This window comes from Bos indicus x Bos taurus, unplaced genomic scaffold (assembly GCF_003369695.1).
Source record: "Bos indicus x Bos taurus breed Angus x Brahman F1 hybrid unplaced genomic scaffold, Bos_hybrid_MaternalHap_v2.0 tig00002614_arrow_arrow_obj, whole genome shotgun sequence".
NCBI classification, from domain to species: Eukaryota; Metazoa; Chordata; class Mammalia; order Artiodactyla; family Bovidae; genus Bos; species Bos indicus x Bos taurus.
In genome coordinates this window covers 85,948-93,995 of record NW_020867554.1, presented here as the reverse complement: position 1 = coordinate 93,995, position 8,048 = coordinate 85,948, and the positions used below count along the sequence as shown (strand labels likewise).

The 8,048-nt window shown below is 37.0% G+C and overlaps 1 pseudogene; it reads left to right on the top strand.

The window, feature by feature from the left end:
- The first annotated feature begins 2,623 nt into the window (after positions 1 to 2,623).
- LOC113888856 lies at positions 2,624 to 3,566 on the top strand (annotated as a pseudogene).
- The last annotated feature ends 4,482 nt before the right edge of the window (positions 3,567 to 8,048 follow it).

The following is an 8,048-nucleotide window of genomic DNA, read 5'->3' as shown; positions in this document are numbered from 1 at the left end:
CCTGGAATACTGTGGTAGTGTCAGGGCATTACCTATGAATTGACTAGAAGTCCATGTATCTATTTTATTTATGAAAGCTGAAAGTCAGATGTTGGATATTTTAAGTGCAGAGGAAGTAAGATATATCTGAAAAAATCATGAGAAATCTAATCTACTAAAATCCAGTAAGATTAGAATTTCCAGATAAAATATAAGATATTCAGTTGCATTTAAATTTCAGATCAATTACAAATACTTTTTAGTACCTGTCTCATATAATATTTGAATTTTCTATAAATATATCCAATGCAATATTTGAAAAATACTTTAAGATATGTGTTACCCATGAAACATTTTATAAACTGAAAATAATCTTAATACAAGGATATGTATATTCTTCTATATGAGAATCAATTCCCACACATGAACTTGGAGAATTTTTAGTTGTTTGTTTTCCCTAATGGTTGCTACTTTTTTTTTTTTCTTTCAGGAATGACTTTACTAACTGATTGAGTAAACTGAGTAAATGAATAGAATACTTTTTTAAAAGGTTAAGGAGAAAGCCATGAACCTTAAGTAGTTCCTAATTCTTATCACCAGGTCTGAAGATTGAAAATATCAGTTATATCTTTGCAAATTTTTATATCCTGTGTGCTCTAATGATTAGCCCTAAATAGAAGCATATAAATGTTGCATCAGAATGGTCAAAAGTGACCAAAGATATCCCTTTGCAAAATAAGAATGGGCAGAGTATCACTATTTCCTTAAGATTCTTATAGCAATTCTTTTTGATAGTACCCAGAAGTTGTAGTTGGACCATATGAGGAATTGCAGTCAACAGATATCAAATTAGTAATAGAAGATGAATAATTTCTAGAGAGGAGCAGCATTTGCCTAATAATAAGAATGCTAGTCTATTCAAACTTAAATCTTTTAATGGAACAGATCTCATGTTATATATTCTTAAGGAGAAAATTAAATTAAAAATGAATGGATAAGGTAAAATAATCTGGAAATTTAGAAGAAAACAATAAAAGACACTGAAAATGAAGATATCCTCAATAAACGCTAGACTAATCCTTAGCAGAACTGAAGATTTCAAACTGGTAATATTCGTAGCAGATGTCTGAATTCCTTTGCCTAATTGGTGTGTCTCACAATTCTACAAGAAAACCATGATAGCAGGCCAGGCAATACTTGGTTCTTCTCTGTGAAAGAGGAAAGGCCTGAAAGCTGAGTGGGACACAAAGAGAGAAACAGCAGACAGTGTCATCTAGGAAAAAGCAGTAGAACTGGCTCCACAAAGCCCACAGTCACCTTCCATCCTTAAACTCATTTTTGCATCAGACCAGTTTCTTGATTTCAGAGAAGGCAATGGCACCCGACTCCAGTACTCTTGCCTGGAAAATCCCATGGACGGCAGAGCCTGGTAGGCTGGAGTCCATGGGGTCGCAAAGAGTCAGACACAACTGAGCGACTTCACTTTCAAATTTCACTTTCATACATTGGAGAAGGAAATGGCAACCCACTCCAGTGTTCTTGCCTGGAGAATCCAAGGGACAGGGGAGCCTGGTGGGTCGCACAGAGTTGGACACGAGTGAAGCGACTTAGCAGCAGCAGCAGCAGTTTCTTGATTTAACAAGACAGAAACTCTGTAGTATCTTAATAAGGAAATAAAACCTAGGAAGAAATGTTTATTTTCTAGGATGCTCTTAGTTCAACTGGCATTTTTGAATATCGGCAAGGACACAGAGGGAAAGAGAAAAAAATGTAGGGCTGAGTGTATGCTGAGTGAGGTGATGTGAGTAGAAAGGCGACACAGACCCTGAATGTCAAATGCATTGAATATGAGGCTAAAGCTTATTCTTCAATTATTCTAAAAGTAATCTCAGATTACAAATTTGACTACTCAAAAAGTATTAAAGACTGTTATTTGTCTATCAGCCAAACTGAGAGAATCGTGACATGGAGATCAAAAGGATACAGTCATCAATGACACCATTAATTAAAGCTTGACCTAAGGAAGTTGGAGTGCATAGAATGGCAAAATATTATTGACACTGGCAAATAATAAAATTGTGGAAGTTTTGAAAGAGAAATTTAGAGGGTGGGTACAATATTGTGATTTAAAGTGGTTCCTTTAAAATTTTTATTTTTGCCATTTAAAAAGTGTACATAGCCAGCAACACACTAAATTTCAGCAGAAATAGAGGAGCTGGTATAATTTGGAGGCATGATTCCAGGAATCTCACCCTAGGCATTGCCTGTGCCATCTAATGGCAATCCTGCTGCTGCTGCTAAGTCCCTTCAGTCGTGTCCAACTCTGTGCGATCCCATAGACAACAGCCCACCAGGCCCTGCCGTCCCTAGGATTCTCCAGGCAAGAAAACTGGAGTGGGTTGCCATTTCCTCCTCCAATTCATGAAAGTGAAAAGTGAAAGTGAAGTCTCTCAGTCGTGTCTGACTCTGAGCGACCCCATGGACTGCAGCCTACCAGGCTCCTCCATCCATGGGATTTTCCAGGCAAGAGTAATGGAGTGGTTGCCATTGCCTTCTCTGAATGGCAATCCTAGGAAATACAATTTTAAAAACTGTAACCATTTCTCCTTTCTTGCTCAAACAGATGACTCTCCAAAACTCTACCATGGCTCATGAAAATTTCACCCGAGTCATTGAATTTATTCTCACAGGAGTCTCAGAACGCCCAGACCTCCAGATCCCACTCTTCTTTGTCTTCCTGGTCATCTATGGACTGACCGTGACAGGGAACCTAAGCATCATCACCCTCACCAGTGTGGACTCTCGGCTTCAGACCCCCATGTATTTCTTCCTCAGGCACTTGGCTATCATCATCTTGGCAATTCAACTGTCATTGCCCCTAAAATGCTGATCAATTTCTTAGTAAAGAAACACACCACCTCCTTCTATGAATGTGCCACCCAACTAGGCATGTTCTTGGTTTTCATTGTAGCTGAAATTTTCATTTTAGCTGTGATGGCCTATGACCGCTATGTGGCCATTGTACCCCCTGCTCTACTGGCGGTTGTATCTCGGCGGGTTTGCTTTCTGCTAGTTTCTCTCACATACCTCTACAGCTTTTCCACAGCTATTGTGGCTTCGTCTTCTGTATTCTCTATGTCTTATTGCTCTTCCATGTAATCAATCATTTTTACTGTGATATCGTCCCTCTGATAGCATTGTCTTGCTCTGATACTTCCTTTCCAGAAACAGTAGTATTTGTATCTGCATCTACAAATTTGGTGTTTTCCATAATTACCGTTGTAGCATCTTATTTCAACATTGTTCTGTCCATTCTAAGGATACGTTCATCAGAAGGAAGAAAAAGAGCCTTCTCCACATGCACTTCCCATATGACAGCTGTGTCAGTCTTCTATGGAAACTCTGCTTTTCATGTATTTGCAGCCTCAACTAACCATTCTATGGGTGCTGATAAAATGGCTTCAGTGTTTTATACACTGGTGATCCCCATGCTGAATCCTATGATCTACAGCCTGAGGAACAAGGACGTGAAGGCTGCCTTAAAGAGATTTCTGACAAATTCATGCTGTTCTTTTAAGCTGATATAATTTTTAACTCTAAGGTAAATGAGGAGATGGTTAAGAAAGGTGCATTGTGTGGAGGAGATTCTGAACAGCATTAGAAGCTAACGGAATAAGTGTTTTTTCCCATTTTATTTATTTGAGGCAAGGCTCTAGTCTGCATCATACAAATAGAAATCTTAAAAATAACCTAGTTTTTTTTTTTTTTCTGATCTAAAGAACAAAAAGTCAGAATTTAGACAATAGTCTCAGAAATTGGCAATGAATTTCAGAAAGGAAACAGTGTATGAAAATGAGATCCTCATTCTTTGTAAAAGCTGTCCAGTTCACTTATCCTGAGCCAAGTTCATTTATCCTACTGACCCAGGTAGGTTACTGGAAGATCTAAGTTGTCCCAGACCAAAACAAACAAACAACAACATCAATGAACTAATATTTATGATATCACCCATAAGGCAGAGTTTGTAGTTTTCCAAAACCTTGTTAATTTCCTGCTCTAATTAAAAAAGAACAAATAAATCAACCCTCTTAAGACAATATTCATGTATTCACAGCACAATATAACCATGTTCAAGATAGATTCTAAGTTCCTAACAAACCAATATAGTCAATAGAAGAAAATTAGAGTAATCCTTGAAGTGACAGCAGAGAGTGGCTCTCAGTTCTCCTGCTCTTGCTCAGCCTTCAGATCTTCAGAGCATTCGTCTGTACCTTCGTTTGAGACTTTGTAAACATCATGGCCTCTTCTACCCACTTCATCTCCTGCATTCCAATCTGTTTTGTACTTGTGGAATTCTTCTTGTGGGAGATAACTTTTTGGTCTCCTAATGATAGCAAAAATCTCTTTGGTAATACAATAAGATATTGGGACATAGAACAAAACAGAAATATCAAAAATATAAATATCAGGGAGAAAATATGCAAAAATTGTTTTATCTAGCACATGGAACAAAGAAGGCAATGACACCCCACTCCAGTACTCTTGCCTGGAAAATCCCAGGGATGGAGGAGCCTGGTAGGCTGCAGTCCATGGGGTCGCTAGGAGTCAGACATGACTGAGCGACTTCACTTTCCCTTTTCACTTTCATGCATTGGAGAAGGAAATGGCAACCCACTCCAATGTTCTTGCCTGGAGAATCCCAGGGACGGGGGAGCCTGCTGGGCTGCCGTCTCTGGGGTCGCACAGAGTCAGACACAACTGAAGTGACTTAGCATAGCATAGCATAGCACACGTAAAATTCAAAAAATCAAGTAAAATTTAAATTTCAATGGGCAAAGTTTAGACAACGTAAGATGTAGATTTGAACACAGACTGGTTCCAAATAGGGAAAGGAGTACATCAAAGCTGAATACTGTCACCCTGCTTATTAACTTATGTGCAGAGTACATCATGAGAACCGCTGGGCTGGAAGAAGCACAAGCTGGAATCAAGATTGCCGGGAGAAATATCAATAACCTCAGATATGCAGATGACAACACCCTTATGGCAGAAAGTGAAGAGGAACTAAAGAGCCTCTTGATGAAAGTGAAAGAGGAGAGTGAAAGGGTCAACTTAAAGCTCAACAGTCAGAAAACTAAGATCATGGCATCCGGTGCCATCACTTCATGGCAAATAGATGGGAAAGAATGGAAACAGAGACAGACTTATTTTGGGGGGCCTCCAAAATCACTGCAGATGGTGACTGAAGCTATGAAATTAAATACGCTTGCTCCTTGGATTGAACCCAGGTCTCCCACATTGCAGGCAGATTCTTTACTGTCTGAGCCACCAGGGAATATAGTTATTTTATCCCAGTGTCCATTTATATATATATATGTGTGTATGTATTAATTTTTACATCAAATATTGGTAAGAATATGGTGAAAATGAAATTCTCATGCACAGCTTTTGCTAATGTAAAATGCTACAATAAGTTTGGTAATCTTGCAGTTTCTTGTAAAGTTAAATATACAGTGACCTATATCCTAGTTATTCTAAGATCCCTAACTAGGAGAAAGTAATGGATATATACTCACACATACACTTATATAAGACTCTTTATGCTAGACGTTTTAATAGCACAGCACAAACACAATATCCATCAATGTTTGAAGAGTTGTGGCACTCACATGCAGTGGGATGTCATATAGTTATAAAATCACACATGGATAAATTTCAAAATCACTATGCTGAGTGAAAGATACCAGAGTGAGAATATTGTGTGATTCCATGTGCATGAAATTCAAAAACAGGATAATAAGTTTAGGGATAGAAAACAGAGTAGTATTTGCTAGAGTTGTGAGAATGTTTGTGGAGTTAAATGAGGGAAATTTCCATTATTCCTGGAAGGGTGGAGGGGTTATAAAGCACTGGAGAAGTTTCTGTGGTGCTGAAAACATTCTATATTTTGATTTAGGTATTAGGAACAAATGACACATTTTCCAAAACTTGCCCATCCATGCAGTTTAGATCCATCTTTAGCTGTTTATGATTTTTGCTCAATTCTAATACATAAGGCTGAGGGTATAGGTAAATGTTATGAGAGAGCATGTACTGTCTTATGTTAAATTTTACCTTCCATGATGTTGTACTGGGCATTATCCAAGTGTATTGGTGTCTCAGCTCAGGAAGCACTATAGTTTAAACACACACTGCATTTCAATAATTGTTATGGGTTTGTCATATTAAAGGTCAGAGTATGTATACCACTCACTTAAAGATGAGGCTTTAATTTCATCATGGCTTTGGTCATATTACATAATTTATCTGAGCTTGGTTTTCCTCTGTTTATTGTTATATTCCATATTTATATCATATAAGTTAAATGATATATTTTCACCCCAGTGCCAACTACATATTTTTTTTTACTGGAATTATAAATTTAAAAAATTCTATGCAATGATGATTCGTTTACAATTATATCATGACTTTTGGAACTGTTTCTGTTTTGCTGAGTTAAAGCCCATACAGTAGCATTTTCATTGTTACTATAATCATTGAGTCTGTGTAAATGAATGAGCACATAAAACAGGCTGTAGGTCTCAATGGAACTGTGCAGATCATTTATGCTGTTTTCTTCCTTTCCTAAAATTGCCCCTTACACTTTTTCACTAGGAAATACGCAGAATATCTTGGATAATTAGCAGAAACTACAGGCAATTTTTAATCTCTCAGATAATTTAAACAAAATGTCTGAATAAATACCATACTACTTCCTCAAGGAACATCAGAAGGAGAGAAGAAAAGTGTAAATTCTCTTTACTCAGAGAAAAGTAAGAGAAACTTGAGAGCAGAAAACTGCAATTACTCTTTAAATGTGAGTAGATAAACATTGCTGTTGATTTTGATGATCACCTAATGTTGGTAATTCACCTTGATTCTTAGATTCTGACTAAAGACACTTTTATGGTCACTGAAAGATCATTCTTTATCTCACAGGAATTTCATTATTTCCTTTTTTAACTGGTTTTCCTGGAATAGTATTTAAGGCGTTAAAATCCCATGAATTGACAACATGTTCTATTTCTGTTTGACTTGTGAAAGTTGAAAGCTGCATTTGGAAATTACAGGTGCAGAAAGAGTGCACAGATCATCACCAATCTAACTATTAGAATCCAGTAAGATTAGAATTCGCAGATAAAATACAGAATATTCAGCTGCATTTAAATTTCAGATCAATAACAAATAGTTTTTAGTATTTGCCTCATGCAACATTTGGCTTTTTTGTTAATGTAACCAATTCAATATTTTAAAAGGAATATTTTAAAATATTGTGTCACCCATTAAATATTTTATAAATTGAAAATAATTTAATTTAAAGATATGCATATTCTTATATATAAGATCAACTCCCATGCATAAACTTGGAGATTTTTTATTCATTTGTTTTCTCAGTTCAGTTCAGTTCAGTCGCTCAGTCGTGTCTGACTCTTGTTTTCTCTACCAGTTGATAACTTGCTAACTACGTAGTCCATGTTTTTTCTTTTTCTTCCTTTCTTTCTTTTTTTTTTTTTTTTTTTAAAGAAAGACTTTACAAATTGAGCAAGTAGACTGGTAAATATAGGAAGATTTTTTAAGAGTTTTGGAGAAAGACTTTAAGCCCAAATAATTCCTAACTGCCATCAGCAATTCTGAAGATTCAAAATGCAGTCATCTCTTTGCATACATTTTGTATCTTGTCTGCTTTAATGCACACAGGCATGCTCAGTTGTGTCTGACTCTTTGGGACCCCATGAACTGTAGCCCCCACTATGGAATTTTCCAGGCCAGAATACTGGAGTGAGTTGTTATTTCCTCATCCGGGGTATCTATCTGACCCTACAGGAATAGAAACTGCATCTATAACAAGACATATCCTTTCCTAAAAACAAAACAAAACAAACAAACAAACAAAACAAAAACAAAAACAAAACAAAACAAAAAAACCACCAACTTGGTAGGGTATCAGTTCAATCTAGTCGCTCAGTCGTGTCTGACTCTTTGCGACCCCATGAACTGCAGCACGCCAGGCCTCCCGGTCCATCACCAAC